Here is a 16,914-nt window from a genome sequence, read left to right on the forward strand (position 1 = left end):
TTTTGGCATTGGCTTTATTTTTTCAGTCCCGTTGTGACGCGTGTTCTGCTATTATTTACATACAGAAGAGTGAAAGCGGGTACCCGATTGTTTTTCTCATTTCCGATGATTTACTCTAACCCAATGTTGTTGTTGTTTTTTTTTTAACCTCTCTTGTAGACGTGTACTGCGACCTTAGCCCCGGGCGTCTCGCTCAACCGTTTCAGCTGTGTGAAGGAACGTGAAAAGAAGATTTAATGAATCAGTATTCGCTAGCCGACGTGATGACGGACAAGTAAGTGACTTATTGTTATTTCTCTGGAGAGCACGTTCATGTGTAGGCGTGCAAAGAGCTCACAGTAATCAGGCGTTTTGTTTGAGTGAGAAGTAACCAGATGATGCTTGTTCTTGTGGTTATTTTGCTTTGCACCAGCTTGTAGGCATTCCTGTAAGTGTGTTAACCGTGCAGAATTCAAGGAGGAATGGGTTCAGATAGCGCAGAGAGATGTTTGATGTGGTTTACGGTAAGCAGTGTTGGTAAAAAGACAGTCTGCTTGGCCCCTGTAGATGTATGTCATTTGCATCGGGGGCTGATTTGCATTTTCGTTCGCTGTGCTGGTATGTTGCTGTTGCTGCTAGCAGCTCTTTATTTCCCTCACAAAACACAGTCGTTTAAAGGGTTTTCAACCTTTTTCATGCTGCCTCTTCTTTTGCTTATTCTTTGTGTTCTTCATTTTGTTTCCCTTCCCCCTTTTCATTTTGCAGGTTTCTATCTATACTTGTCTGTCTCCTTTTTGTCTCTTTTGTCCACTTGGCCTTTGCTTCTCACTCCAGTGTTTGTTGGATTTGATCTGCAGAGATCTATAGAGAATTTGGGTGCAGTAGGAAAAATAATCTGCTGTCAGCAATCATTATAGGCGGAATAAGTGGTGCAGGTCAGTCAGCTGAAAGGGATGCGCACAAAAACTGCATAAAATAGGTCAAACAAGGCCCAAACTATTATGTGCTCGAGTTTACCAATTTCTCTTTCTGTTTTATAAAGCGACAGAGGGTTATATGCACAGAGTACAGTTGATAAGATTATGTTGTTAGCTGTGGGTCAGCAACTCCAGCATCTCTCCACTTATTGCTAATGCACCTGTTAACCCTTTTGAAAGTGCAACAGGAAAAGGGAGGTGTGGATCTGGTGAATCACGCTGTCTTTATATGAAGCAGGCCTTCGGGTGTCTTCCCTGGTTAACACTGGCGCTCTGTAATGTCAGCTTAAAATATGCATTTAGTTTAGTAAATCCAAATAATCCTATATTTGCCCAGAAGGGAATTTCCCTTGCAAATTAGAAGGTTCCCTCAAGGATGCATTGCAATTTTTGCCGAGCCAGACGTTTTTATAATGATTTGGATGCGGTATAAAGAAGAGAAGATATTCTTGGAAACTTTATTTTGAAAACAAGACGTGGCAGAGTTTTTATTAAGCCTCTGCTGCACGGAATCAATTGTAGCGAGGAACGGGGAGTTTCTAAGTAAGAGATGATGATATTGACAAGCTGGATGAAAGGTATCCCAGCAACCAGAAAGTGGTGGTGGTGGGAGGGTAGCTTATTGTGTGCTAGATGCTCGCCCGTGTTGTAGGATGATTGTTTGACTGGGATGAATGATAAATGTTATGTTGAAAGGAAGTGAGGGGAAAAGTTGGAGGACGTGCCCCCCGATGGTGACGGCGAACAAAGCCTCCCTCAACATGGGTCTACTTAAGATTCACACAAAGGCAGAAGAAGATGGCCACTTATTTTCTCTCCAACACACACACACACACACACACACACACACACACACACACACACACACACACACTTTTTTTTTCTTAGTTCACTCATGAGCAAACATTTACACATAGCTGGATACCAGTGGACATTCCTGCAGATGTGTGCATTCCACTTGGTATTCCCAAAGTCAAGCTGGCCTCTGGAAACGTGTTTTTTGGATTATTTATAATTTTCTGGCATTTGTTTAATCGAAGAGCTCTGATCTGTGTTTTCCAATCAGATTTTCTGCTTGAGTCAGAAGCTTATTATCCATCTGTACATTTGCTCTAGTATCCTCAGACACGAACATGTTTCAGTTGCTGGATTTTCCTTTGGTACCAGGATGCTCTGGGATGAGGAAAGGTTCTAAAGCCAGATTTGCTCCCTGGTGCTTGGAGGCATTTTTTTTTTTTCCTGGTTAAATTCAAGCCTGCATAATCCCTTACAACACACTGTTGTGTGTGTGTGTGTGTGTGTGTGTGTGTGTGTGTGTGTGTGTGTGTGTGTGTGCTAAAGTCTAGAGTCTATGTTCTGTTCACTCTGTGTATATTGAGTAAACAGGAATTTCACCTATTTTCTTTTCCCTCTTAAAAGAGTTGCATCAGGGTTGAATATATTACATCACATAGGAAGGACAAAGAGAAGCACAGTGCCTCAAACACACTCCGATACAGACAGAAGTGCGCTGAGTGTAAGCTCTTCATTGGGAATTGCATCTCCATCTGGTGCCTCTGGTCTTTAAGGAAAATGGGGACAGCAAGATAAAAAAAAAAAAAAAAAGCATTGTTCCTTAAGCCCTCAAACCATACTATCCGCTTTCTTTATGTAACTGTTCCTGTCTTGTTTTCCATAAGGAGATTCCTCCTACTCATTTTTCCTTGCCCTTCGCATCTGTTCTCTTCCCTTTCTACAACCACTGTGTGAATTTGCTCTCTCTCTCTTAGCAAAGCCATTTTTCCCTCTCTCCCTCTGTTGCTACCATTTTCCTTCCATCCCCCACCTGTGGTGGTGTTTGCTGACAGCCTTGTCAGAAACTTTGGATGTTTATAGATGGACAGTAATGGTAGCTGCACAGTGTGCATGTGCACGAGGTTGACACATGCACATTGACAGTGTGGTGTCTATTTATGCGCTTTGCTTATCTGTGTCTAGGCCCCATGTGTGTAATCATGTCAGTCTCAGGGGAGTGAGGATGCAAGCTGGTTATATGCTTAATGGCTGCTTACAGTAAAAACCACAGTGGCACCAGAAATGTGCTAAATGTTGCAGCCTTGTGAGTAAAGATATTTAAGGGCACACCACTCTGCAATTTGACTTCTTTATTGGATATTTATTATTAAATGTTTTCTAGTTTCCTCCAGCCACCTGAATAAAACAGGGGATAATACTGGTCTTTGCTTGTGGAAGTTTGTGCACAATTCGATGAAGTTCAGAAGAAGAATCCTGATGACTTAAAAAATGGCCAGACCTTCCGTCCAGGGTGACATTTGTGGGTTTGAGGAAATTGTTTCAACAACTGTGGGATGAACTGACAATAAATTTGCACAGAAATTTGTTTCCTTTTCAGGATGAACAGTTGCCAATTTAATGATCCCTTCATTTTTCCTTTTTGCCCACCAGTTGGATTTGTCACATACTTCAAAACTAATAACACTTCCATCAGCTGCACTTTGTGGTAATTGCAAATGTTAGCAGAAAAACATACCAAACTGCTCGGAATAAGCATTTTTACCTTGGGAAATATGTTAGCATGTGGAAAGGAGCTATTTAGAGTAGCTTTGTGCCAAACCTGTGTGTAACCTAATAAACTTTGTTTGATGACTCACCAAAAGCCACTTGCATGACTGGAGAGTTACTGTGTACTTTTATGAATGGGAACCAAAGCTGATAAGGCATGCCATAGACATCTGAGATACTTAAAATACAACTTTGGGTTTGGCTTGAACTTTTTACTCGTTGAACTTCTTGCCAGTTTAAACTTTTATGACACATGCACTATGTGGGGGGGAGAAAAAAAAGCTACTGGGCCACATTACACCTACAGGAGCTGCTCAGCCATAGAAAGCCATTGCATGAAGATCCCGGTGCACAGATTTTTTGCCAATGTTAATGAGTCTAACAGAGCACGGGCAGTTTTTACACACTTGGCAAACCTCATTCTGTATCTTTTGCACAATCTGACAATTCATGGCTTTTGAAATTCTTCCACAGACAGTTGATTGTGTAATAACAGTTGATTGTGTAATAACAGTTGATTGTGTAATAACAGTTGGTTGTGTAATAACAGTTGGTTGTGTAATAACTAGAAGGGAAGAAATTTTGCAAACTGACTTGTTGCGATGATGGCATCCCATTACAGTATCGCGCTCAAGTCTGTTGAGCTCTTGACAACTACCTTTTCTTTCACAAATGTTTGTAAAGATAGACTGCATGGCTAAGTGTATGATTATTATTTTTTTATACACCAGTGGGAGTGGGACTGAAAATGTCTAAATTCAAAGATTAAGCCATTTGGCCCAGTACTTTTGTCCATATAGTGTAATCTGAGAGTTCATCCAGGAAGTATTTGTTTCAAAGTTCCTGAATTCATTACTGTTACCAAACGGGGAGAGAGATCTTGACAAGACGTTCCAACAGTAGTTCAAACTGAGAAAATCGGGTGTCACAGAAGAGTGGGGTCAGTATGTTTACCATTAGCTGAGTTCCTGAAGTAGGGCTACTAAAGCGTTTGCTCTGGCTTGAAGAGTCTTCAAAAGGACACTTTAGCCCCATCCTCATTCAAGTCCACTCATCAATTTAAAAACCCTGACATTTCCATTTCCTCTCCGTCCGTTCTCCAGACCGCTGTGTCACCAAGGGCATGTTTCGGGGCACTGGCTCGGCTTGCGCCCAGTCTCAACATCCTGAATTGAGACATGTGAAGGCGTGGTGTCAGTTGTGTCATTGAGGTTTGTGGGTGCACGGTTTAAAAACTTTGTATCAGCTGTCACAGGGTTTTGTGGGAGCAGAGGAAAGCCAAGTCAAAGCGCTTCCTGAAGATGTCGAGGGGGATGCACCCTTTGGCCTTCGGCTCATCAATCTTGCGTCTGTCATCTATTCCCAGTTCTCCATTGATGCTGTCAGAGAGTCAGGGAGACGATGCAGCGCTCGTTTGTATACAAGCTTTTTTCTGTTTGGTGGTCTCGTAGTGAAAATTAGTTAAGAGTGGAAGAAGAGGAGAGAAATTTCTACTTGAGGAAAAAAATGTGTCAAGCAGACTAAATTTTGCCCGACCTATCCCACCCCATTGCAGAATACTGTGGTCTCCTCTTTAACAAATATCAAACCCAGAAAGAGCAATAATATGTTGGCAATGCTCGTGCAAATCTAAAGCTTTATTTATGCGATCAGAGAACTAGCCATGCTTGTAGTCGTCACTGCTTAACATAATCAGATTATTCTTTTATACAGTAGTGTAGGGGGCCTCCATTATAGTAACTTACCAGGCAAATGCTAATGAATCTGCATATTTGGGTTGATTTAGCTGACCTGGATTCATTCGAGGGGAACATTTATCTCCTTGTTCTGAGATAGTTTGGGACTTCTCCAGCAACAATGTCCATTCAGCTTTAGTCTTTTTTTCCCCTTGTTGTGTTGTCGATATTTTCTTGCGTTTTTTTTCTGAAGAGAAATTTGATTCTTTTTAAGAACCTGTTGAAACGGACCCAGAGGCACATATTGAACTCTAGTCAAAGCAAGTGAAACTCTAAGCCGAGTTTAGAGGACTGTGTGAATAAAGCTGGTCTACTCGTGTAGGAAGAATTAATTCAGCCTGTTTTCATTTTGCTCAGAGAAGCGGTGCGAGGGAACCGACTGGAAAGTGTTGTGAATGGAGGCCCACCCATCTGTTTCAGGGACAATAAGAAGATTTCTACTTTCATTCTTTAGACTAAAAAAATCGTATTTTTATGCACTAAAAAATAAAAGGGAAATAATTTTCCACCTGGCTGCATATTATTCCCTAATGTCTGTGTTATCTTTATGTTTCGTTAGTGATGCACAACACCAGGGCTGAGACTGTGCGAAACTTCATAAGCTCTTTAAAAAATATCAGCTCAGGGTTTTTCCTCATGAATACTTTTCTACAGTTCTTTCAACTGTGGAGTTTCACTGTTTGCTACTTTGACTGTTCTTTCTAGTGGTTTAGAGGATACTTGATGTACTTTTTAAAGTACTGACCAGGATTTTAGTAACGTTTGAAACAATCTGATGCACTGAGTGGCAGCACAACAAACAGCTACGCAGTCCAGAGGAAGCAGATGGGTTAAGAATTTAGCTTTTAATAAGAAGTTCACGAAGTAGACAGTGAAGCATAACCAAAAGGTTGACCTTTAGTGTACATTTACTGCTCCTAGAATTCTATTTAAAGTACTGTGCAAAAGTCTTAAGGCACTCATGTTTTAATATATTCTAGTAAAACAGATTAGGCAAGCTTTCTTCAAGTTTCTTTTAACTTTCTTCAGGAACAATTCCCCAGGTTTCTGGAAGGATATTCCAAAGCTCTTCCACAAACTGTTCTTTGCTGGATTTTTTTCCCTATTTCTTAAGGACGTGGCTTTCAGATACTGTTCATCTGCTGCAGATAGTGTGACTTTATTTTTTTATTTTTATGTGTGTAGCTTTGTGGCCTGTCACTTCTTGCTTGTTCAGTTTCCTCAGATTCGTTCAAAGGTTGCACACCAAGAAAAGTACCTCGTCTTTGGCATTTTTCTCAGCTCTAACTGAAGATGACGTGCTTTTTGTAACAGGCTGCTGGTAACAAAGTGCCTGAAGATTCCTAAATTGTCATGTGTAGAGACAACACTGGTTCTTTGAGTTAGGTGCCTTTTTTATGCTTGAGTGATTCAGAGGTCAGTGTTAAGTGGCTTAACAAACAAAAAACATTCCTTGAAAGTGCTGCGATACAAGGACTCGTCTGAAAATGAGGGGAAAAAGCAGCCAGTGTCCAAAGACAAAATTAATCAATCAAAGACAAAATCTGGCTTCTTGGAAGGAAAATTTAAAAAAACAAACAAACATAAAACAAGGGTGGCTCAAGACTTTTGCACAGTCCTGTACACATTTATTGTCAGATTAAGGTGTTTTAACTGTGAACCTCTGTCTTTCTTTAATTCACAGAATTAATACCATTCCCAAGAGCCTCTACTGAGCTTTACAGTTCAGTGTTAACATGCTAAGCTAAGAAAATGGCCATTGTCATTGTATGGCATTGTAGCATTTACCTCAAAGCACTGCTATGGCAAAATACAGCCTGAAAGCTGTGGACTTAAATTTCTTTACTAAAACTTATGAAATTAAAGGAACAGATTTAATTTAGCGTTTTGTCTGATGCAGAATTAAACATTTTTGTCGTTTTATTAAAGTGATGATTCTTTAGAAATTATGCAGAACAGAAGTTATAAGGTTTTGAGGCTTGGCCGTGACGGATGAGATTAGCACACACAAAGCAAATAAAATTCAGTGTGGAAGAGCAAATACTTCTTTATTTACATGTGGTTGTTTGACATGCAAGGCTGGAAAGGAAGTGGAACCTTAGCTGAGGTTAATGGTCATAACTGGCCGCTCACTATTGGTTCTAATATGATATCACCATGATAATACAGTCTTTGTGGATATTTAAGTTGTTATATAATTGTTTTGTCTTTTTAAAAAATGATTATCCACACGCGTGCGTGTGCGTGTGTGCGTGCGCGTGCGTGCGTGCGTGCGTGCGCGCGTGTGTGCGTGTGTGTGTGTGGCTATTGCTTCATCTTTCTATAAATGTTATTTACTGTCATTCTGAATATACAACATGGTTTGCATTGAATCATCACTATATCTGTGTCACCATGGTCTAAAAAAAAAAAAGACCTAGCCACATTGAACCTTCTTCCTCTTGTAGGCTCTCACACACTACATGAATGTCATGTCTGATCTCTCTGTCTTCTTCCCCCCCTCCCTAGCTTGAGAATTTTATAATTCTCTCCGGAGGAAGAGCGTCGCATCCTTTAAGGATTCACAGGTCAGAAACTCAACTCCTCTCCCTCCTTCCCCTCCCTGTTTGCTGTGCAGACCAACACTGCACTGCTCGCTGGCTTGCAGGCTTCAACACGAATGCTGCATGCTTCTCCAACCTTCTCCAACCCCCTTCCCCTGTAACCACTTTGGGGCTTTACTGTTTTTTGGTGTGTGTGTGTGTGTGTGCGCGTTTCCCTTGCATGATCTCACTTGGACAGCCTGATTCTGATTTGAATCCTTTTGTTTTTGCAACTTCCTTTTTTCCCCCACCCATCATTCCCCTGTGCTTTCCTCTATGAGATTCGGTGTTTCTTTGCTTTTCCAGTCGTGATTCTTCTGTTCTGCGTCTGCTTGGAAGCAAGTTATCGGTCTGCATTGCCTTAATTACTGTTATCTAATGATGCATGTAGTGACGGGTATTGTGTACACATGCAACTAGCTTTTCACTCTGGCTTTACTCAGGCCCCCCCAGACAGCAATTGTCCAGTCACAGCTTAGCTACCGTAACTAGGCACGGCAGGTCTGTCAAGCTTTGAATTTCTCCATATGCCAAAGTGGTGTCCGGGTGGCTGAAGATAGACAGAAACTTGGCACCTGAAAGCGTTTGGAGGGTGGTGTCTTTTTATCAACTTTCTGAAACTTGAACAGGAGAGCAGAAGTGTTGTTTTGGTGCTCTGCATGTTTAAATGCTAGCGTGCCCAGCTTCACTACCTTTCTAAGCAACTTTCAAAGCTGTGTTGAGCTTGTGGGGTTACGGTTTGCAAGAGCAGCAGAATCACCAAATGGGATAGAAGATGCAGGTATACTAAAATTAGTAGCCATAGCGTCTTTTTCTCTCGTCTCAAAACCAGTAAAGCAAGAATAAACTCTTCTTTTGTTACTTACAGACCCGTAAGTAATTGTTTGAGCTAAAACGTGTTCATTTATAATCTGAGACCAAAGCTAAAAAGAAGTAGTTCATTTTTTTTTCTTTTTAATTTTCATGAAATTAAATGTTTCTTTCTCTTGAAAAATTCCTCACTCCGTGTTCGTTCATTCTGCTCGTCCCTGCTCCACCTGCAGTGGTTGCAGACTCGACAGACTGTTTGAAAACCACTTCCCTTAAGAAACTGCTAAATGTGAGAGTGAATGTTTGAACCACAATCGCCGCAATTTCATCTCGGCTCTAAAACGTACACAAAATACACAAAGTTAGCGTTCCAGGTAGGGAGGCCTGACGAGATAAAGTCTGAAAACATCAGCTGGCAGCATGGAGTGAAGTCACAGGAGCCTCGCTCCCAGCAAACTGTCAGTACAGGATGCGTCGCTCAGCCACACTCGATTATGAAAAGAATCCGAACACCTGTGGGATGTTTGCTTTTCCCCCTCAGCAGCTCGAGGCCTATCAACATAATGCAGTTTCCAGCCGCAGCCATCAGCCCGCACCTCTTTCAGCTGTTGTGATCAACACCAAAAGTGCTTAACAGAAATAGGACTGATTAGCAAAGTGTTGACAAATGTTCTGCTCACCAAAGACATGCATTAAAATGGTAGTTTATTCCTGTAGAGGTAGTTTTAAATCAGCTGTGATCTATTACCGAATTTGTAGCGTTACAATCCATTTTGGCTGGTGAAAACATTCGTTTTTGTGGGGGGGTGTTGTTTCTTAAATCCTGTCCTGTTCGGCAGCTTTTTGCTATCAGAATTATGATCTGAATGCACTGTTGTGCCAAACACACTGCTTTTCCGAAATGAGCTCTGTAGGCTCCTCTTGTTCATGTTTCTTTTATACATTTATTTATTATTGTTATTTCAGTTATTATGTTATATGTATACTTTAGATAGGACAACAGTCACATGATAAAACTATCTACAGTGTGCATAAGGCCAGGGGGCGTATGGCGGTCGGTTGAATATTTAAACATTTGTTATAATTAAAGTCAGCTGGTGACAAATGGACCTTTTGTATTGGATTTATTTTTAATCTGCTACTTTCACTGTAAACTGTGTATGCGCCACTTGTGAGAAGTGAACACTTGACCTAATTCTGCAGGCCAGATCACGAGAAATTGGTGTGAGAGGAGTTTGAAGTTTTTCTCTTGGCTCCGTGTTTATCCCTCTCCGAGTGCTGCGAAGGAAACGGTGAAATTAGTGTTTTATGTACTGGTTTGCCAAGTTCAGGAGGACACACTGTTAGTGTTGTGGCATCCTGTGGGCGATGGGATGAGTTTTCACACAGCACTCCAAAGGAGGGTTTTGTCTATGCCGGGCCAAAATTACCACCGTGAAATCAGTGCCTGCTGAAGAGTGCTTTGAGAGAGAGGCAGAAGAGAAAGGGGTCCTCTTTAAAGGCGGAAGAAAATATAGCAAGGTTTCAGTGATGTTTACAGCTAATTTTGAATGTTCCTTGACTGGTGGGAAACTGCAATTTGGAAGATTGTTTGTTTGTTTTGGATTTACCTTATTGCACTCTTTAACCACTTAACAGAAAAAGTCATTAACATGTTGGCTAACATTAGCTGATTTAAAATCCAGCTGCAGAGAAGTATCCCACTCTGGGTGCTGTTTTAAAAAGGTGGGGTTTTTTGTTTGTTTCTTTTAAACTACAACCAATGCAACTACCATTCACGAGCTTGGGACCTTCAGCTGGGCTTCCCAAAATAGTCTCACAGTATGTGCCCCATCACAGCAGCCTCAAGGAAATTACATCAAGTGAAAGGTTTATGATTTTACTGCGAGCGGTGGCTTCTGTGTGACCCCAAACTATATTATAGATTGAAGTTATTCACCTCAGACAGCGTGGCAACACTTAAAAAATTAGATGGATTCTCAATGCAGCACTTAGCATTTCTTAATAGTTTGGTATTTTGCACTGTGTACCAATAATATTACCATTGCTGTATTAAAAAAACAAACTCTGAACACTTGTAAATAATGACAAAAAACAGCAAATTTCAGATTTGTAATATATTCTCTTGGTGATCACCAGAAGTTCCTTTTTCTTTTTGCCAGTACAGATGTCAATAGTAAAACTCCTCCACTTTTTCCCTCCTTTTAATTAAAAGAAAAAGAGCCTGGTGATTATGTTTTCATGTTAGACTACAGAGGCACATTCAGTACTTGGACAGAGAACACCACACAGTAATCCTTGTTCCTCTAGTTAGCTTACTTCACTTGCCTGTATGTTTATAGGGAAGTTTTTCCAGAGCCATGTGACTTAGGGAAAGGGCGTGTTGTTTTTAAAAAGCTTGCCATCGGCAGACTAAATATACCCTTTACTGGACCTGACCCCTCATTTGCCTTTGCTGTGGCCACTTTAGGTCGACAGGCTAGCTCAACAGGGGCCCTACAACTAGTAATTATATAGGAGGGTTTCCATTTTGCGTCCCCTGTATAGTGTTGCCTTCACACAAGCTCTTTTCCTCAATTTAGACATTTGGGTTGTCATCGATGGTTTACCTAGAATTTAATTCTACCTTGTTTAACTAAATGAAACCCAGAAATTATGGGTTTTTAGCCTGTTTTTGGTCAGAAATGAGGACAGTGTACACTTTGTCAACATTCAGTCTTAATATAAATGGATATAGTGAACCCTGCTGATACATCCTGCTGATAATCCTTGATCTTAAAGCGCCCCCCCCCCCTCCCCCAGCACATCCCAGTGAGATCACCATGGACAATGTAGAGTGACTGCTGTATCATCTGTTGCAGTTTTAAGATGATTTTTTTTCTCCCATATGACCAATAGTCAGCTGTGCCGCAGAGGTCGTACAGCTGTTCACTGGCTTTCAGAGGACTTTGTTAAATTAATGGGGCTTTTACTAGGTGGCTTTGTAAGTCTGAGCTGTAGGCTGAAGTCAATCCTCAGTGAAATCCAGATGGCTTGAACCATAACTACAGCTTGAACTGCTGTGCTGATTTATCCTGAAAAGTTAAGCAAATCACATCCAAGTTAATCACATCAAAGTCTGTTTGCAGGATTGGTGGAGCAATACTTCATACATGTCTGACTGTTCACTTTGACAAGCACAAATCTTAGCTTGAGAACCAGCAGTTCAAGTTGAATTATTGGTAAAATGGATACTGGATACACTAAATTAATAAAGTTTAATTAATTCAGAAAAATAAGGCAAGCTTATAGGAGTGAGCTACAACAGCTGGGTTAACTTTGAGTAATAACTATAAACATAAAGGATCACTCATATTAACTTAATCCGGTTGTTCAGTGATGACGTGACGAATCCTACTTCCGGGTAGGGCTGCTCGATTATGGCAAAAATGATAATCACGATTATTTTCACTGAAATTGAGATCACGATTATTTGACGATATTTATTTCGTCCGCCAGAGCTTATATTATTTTTTTACATGCTGTAGTGCCATTTGTGGGAGCATTTTAAGTTGCTATACATCAATACAACTGTTATAGCCCATATTTTAAAAATGTGTATGCATTAAGTCCATAGTAACTACATTAATTGCAAAAAAGTGCAATAAACTACAAAAAAAATTGAAAATCGTTTTTGTTTTTACATATATTTCTACTTGGAGAAATTTAAGAGGTTTATCCCTCAAAACTTTAAATACAAAAAAGTTGCAAGAAATCCTATGATGCAAATCCTATGATGCAAATTTGCAAAGAATATGCATGTGCATCAAAATAAACTATTTCCAGCAGTGCAATTCGAGTTCTAAGGCCTACAAGTAAAAAACTACATTTTCCGCAAAAATGACGTCACTTGCGATAGTTCACGTTGGTCTTTTTCAATGTGGGAAGTGTTAAGAACAGCTGATCGGATCGGCAAAGCGTGTTTCTGGAATATTATGTTTTTGTTCCTGCAAGCGCTTTTTATGAAATTTTTGCAAAGCTATATGTGGAAGGAAACCGTGACCGAGGACAAGCTGATGGCATAAGATGTAAGTACAACTCCTCCGGTTTCATATGGAAAAATATTTATTGTGCTAGCTTAGCGTTCAGGTTCTACAGGGATTTAAAAATAGTTACACAAAACGAGCATGCTGCTCTGACCGGCTTTAAAGGTTTAACAATAACAATGTATTGAATAATGACTTTAAAAAATAATATAAAATAGTGTGCAAATACTGATAACAGTGCAAATGTTTGCAATATAAGAAATAAATGAAAAATGTAAACTTTGCAGTGTTGCTCTGTGGTGCAGCTACGACACCATAGCAAAGTTTACACACTGTGTCTACTTGATCCACGTCTGACTCCGCGAAGCCATAATGTTTCCACACCACTTAAGTTTTTTTTTTTTTTTACCTCTCTTTTCAACCAACGGCAGTCCACTCCTCTCCAAATAACTTCTGCTTAGCTTTCCGAGCTTCCCTCGGGTCCTCTTAATTGTTGTGACGCGTGTTCGAAATGCAGAGCAGTGCGCTTGATTTGCCACATGGAGCAGCGCGAGAGTAAAGCATGAGGGAGGGGCTAATAATCGGCTCAGTCATTTTTAATGATCGTTGAAAGCCCAGATCGTAATCGTGATTAAAATTCGATTAATTGAGCAGCCCTACTTCCGGGTCTAAAGTAGTCTGCGTTTAATATGGCTTTTGTGTTGTTAACATGTTTAATGTTATGTATTTTCTTCTATTTAATCTCCAAAAACTTCTAAAACAGTCAGTGATCACTGCTGACCTCCCTCGGCTTTTATTACCACTAATCATTTATTTAAGCTCAGTTTTTAAAACCTTACGATGTAACTACAGCCCAGCCCATGCAGCAGTATATGAATGACTAACCTCGTATTGTGGATGGATTATCTCAGTTGTTCTCCTGGCTGAAGTTTGGTCCTTTTACAGCATCCTGCCATGCGATTACATTTGTTCCTGACCACGAGAACACTCACGTTAACTTTTATTGAGTGTAAAAAAAGTTAGCTTGTTTATATTATGCTAGCATAGCTGTGTCGCTAGCGGTCACGTAGCGCATCATTATATACCAGCTAGCCCAACTTCAGTAACCCTACAAACGTCACTGCTGTTTAGTTTTCTGTTTTCATTTATGTTGGAAGTGATAACAGAGCTGTACGTTTTAATTTGTTTCCGAAACCCCGCAGTCAGGACATGCTATATTGTATTTAGATAGAAGCTAGCGAGCTAACTTCCTGCTAACTTCTAACTCCGTTAAATGTCATAAATTCCGTTTTCATGGATGCCTGGATGTTAAACTCAATTGTTGCACCTGGTAGAGCAGAACGCTGATCATTTTATTAAAGATGAAAGACTTTAGACAGTTTTTCAACTCTCAGTAATGCCATAGTGATCGTTTGATATATGGACCTGCAGCGGAGTTCAGGCCCAGACACGGCTAGTGACGTCAGACTTAACGACCGGATACAATGTGACAAATTACAGGAGTTCTGTTTCAGTTAATTGGAATCACACACCTTAGTTCCCTGAATAAAAAATAAAAATGGAATCAGGAAATGTTCATGAAAGCCCACAAACATGAAACCACATTACAAATGCAGCATAATTAAAATGGAGATCCTGACATTACGTGAATTGTTATTTCAACTTTTCAAATTAATAGAAAAGAGTAGGTGTGCAAAGGTCATTATAGGCTAGCAACTAGCTGTGAAATAATGGACATTCTCCATGTTTTCCAGTAGCCCAGAACGCCGTCTTTGTGTATTAATTGTACTTCTGTTGCTGCCGCCCCAGACACATCTGGCCAGTTAATGGATTGGATGTACTCATGTAATTCATAGTGACACCTTTTGGTTCGCTTGGAAATTTTTCTCTGTGTGAAAAGAAACCATATCACAGGGAAAAGGTACAACTTTACAAACTCCTCAACTGATTCAGACCCGAGTAAACAAACAAGTGCAAACCTGTATTAACTGTTACCTTGATTTGTTTTTTACCCTTTGATTTGACCTTGATAATTGCACTCAGTAGACCAAAACAACCGATACCCTTTGGAGGTCATCTTTGTTTCCAAACAAACTCCAGAGCAGTTCAGCCTTGATCTAATCTTGATGTGACACGAGTACATGGTGTTGGCTGCAGATTTAGCTGGCCAATATGGCCAATAAGCAGACTGAATGCTTTCACGTGATTGGTAGTGACTCATTTTGGTTCACGTGGAAACCAGTTCAGGGAAAAAAGATGCAAGTTAACAAGCTCATCAACCGATTTGCACCAGAGTAAATAAACTCTAGTTTATTTAGTTTAAATGTCCATATATAAATTCAGTAAAAAACAGTCCATATATTTAAAGCGCGAGATGTTTTACAAGGAAAGCATCTTTAATAAGATTGTTATAGCCCTGTAATGCTGAATCAGTGCTGTAGTCTTTTAAGATGACTCCCATTAGTGTGGGGAAAACATAAAACAGGGGACAGAATATATCTTTGATCATCTGATCGAAGCGTAATAGTCAGCTGGAGCCAGTAGCGTGTCTGTAAAGCCTTGGCCATCTCAGAATGTCAAAATCGGTTCATCAGCCTGCGAAGCTCACGCAACCCAAAACTCAGATACAGCTGGCAGTATTTTAAGATGGGCCCCACGGTCCCTGTTAGGTTTAATAGGAGCAATTTAATGCCTACGGATGGCATTATCATGTGTGCATGTGAGCAAGCTCGTGTTTCTGCCACATCTATTGCTAAACTCCTTTTAATCTGTAAATGACATTGAAGCAGACGTCTGTCCCCATCAGTGTGTCATCCTCTGTGGTCTCTGTATTTTGTTTCAAATACAAGACCTCTGGCTTATTTATTTATTTTTTTTTAAATACAAATATGTTTCACAATAGCACGACAACATACAGCTGAAGTTATTAAGAAATACCTCGGCCATAAAGAAAACCAGATGGTTTTGAAAGAGGAGAAGAAGAGAAACAATTTTTTACATTTTTCTTGCTGGAACCAAAAAAAGAGGTTGAAAGACTCACTACTTCTCCTGCAGTATTGATCAGACTTTAATCAAACTTGCACGCAGTGATAATTTAATGGTTCTTCGCTCAAGCTTAAGGTCAAGGTCACATTAGTCATTTCATGTGCAATAATATGTGAAGGATAATGTGTGGTGAGCTAATAGGTCACCGATGCGGTTTAATCTAAAAAATGACGAAAGATTGGAATGCAAATTGTGAGAACTGTGACTTGTTGAAGACATCACCCATTGCTTTAATGAGGTCATCCTCACAACAATGCACAATAACTTCTCTTCTACGATCATCCCATTGTTGCTAGATGACATAAAATGATAGGGCAGGTCTATTAGCAAGCCCTGTGCAAAGCTGCCTCGTTATCATGCACTCTTAGTGCTGCGTTATCATTATTCCCACAGCTGGGTGGATACTGTACAGATGGTCCTGCTGATTACGTCTGCCAAGAAGGGTTTGTGATTGGTTTGTTCTGTTTGTTTCACTGTCTGTTAGTGGCATTACTTGAAAAGTTGTGGACTGGAGTCCACAGCTTTTTGAGTATTGGAGTTGGAGATTGGCCCGTGCTAGAAGTGTTCTGGGTCCGGAAATTATTGGAAGGATTCTTTACTGTTGTGAGATGGGGCGTTATACTGAATCCTGAAAAAAGACATTCTCCCCACAAAATGAGCTACTTAGAGCACATTTCCCATTACACAGTTTTTGTGCGTGGTTAGGCACATTGGTGTAATGGCATCAAACGGAGCAGAAAAAAATGAGTTGCAGGCTCTTGACGTCCTGCGGCAAAGGAAGAAGAGCATCTCTGTGCATTGATGCTGATGATGGGTGAGTGCATGGAAATAGATCCAGCAAAGAGGGGAAAAAGAAGTGAGGAGTTGGAGCTGTTGGCAGGCACTGAATGTCCAATTCCCTCACGTCACCCTCGACTGCGCTCTGAATCTTTGCCCCACTCTCTGCTCACAGGATGCGGAGCCTCTTGTCTGCACTCTCTGCATTGGAAATGAAGCGGCAAGTGGCAAAGCTGCCATGTGTGGCTACGTGACAAGTCGGCCTACCGTTTCATTAGAGAGTTAGATGTCAGCCTGTTCTTCCAAATCGATCACGAAGGATGAGTCGGGGTCTTTGCTGACTCAGCTCCACCTCAGACACGGATCACAACAGAATCTATCGCTCACAATCACTGAGTGAGTAACTCACAAAACTATGGCA

General features: G+C 40.6%; 1 protein-coding gene across 6 annotated transcripts in view; it reads left to right on the plus strand.

Moving 5' to 3' along the window:
• Positions 1 to 214: 214 nt before the first annotated feature.
• The window catches only part of sema4d (sema domain, immunoglobulin domain (Ig), transmembrane domain (TM) and short cytoplasmic domain, (semaphorin) 4D), a 33,417-nt gene continuing 16,717 nt past the window's right edge, over positions 215 to 16,914 (plus strand). For 4 of the 6 annotated variants that reach the window (XM_085463898.1, XM_085463902.1, XM_085463899.1 and 1 more), the window contains exon 1: positions 7,769 to 7,821. The gene's annotated coding sequence lies outside the window, so the exon portion shown is untranslated. Of the gene's footprint in view, positions 275 to 7,762; positions 7,822 to 16,914 lie in introns of those variants that run through there. The other 2 variants (XM_085463901.1, XM_085463903.1) reach the window with 1 other exon arrangement.

The sequence above is a fragment of the Copadichromis virginalis genome, linkage group LG7 (genome assembly GCF_057382275.1).
Source record: "Copadichromis virginalis isolate Kocher_CV1m ecotype Utaka linkage group LG7, C_Virginalis_male_GT1.1, whole genome shotgun sequence".
NCBI classification, from domain to species: Eukaryota; Metazoa; Chordata; class Actinopteri; order Cichliformes; family Cichlidae; genus Copadichromis; species Copadichromis virginalis.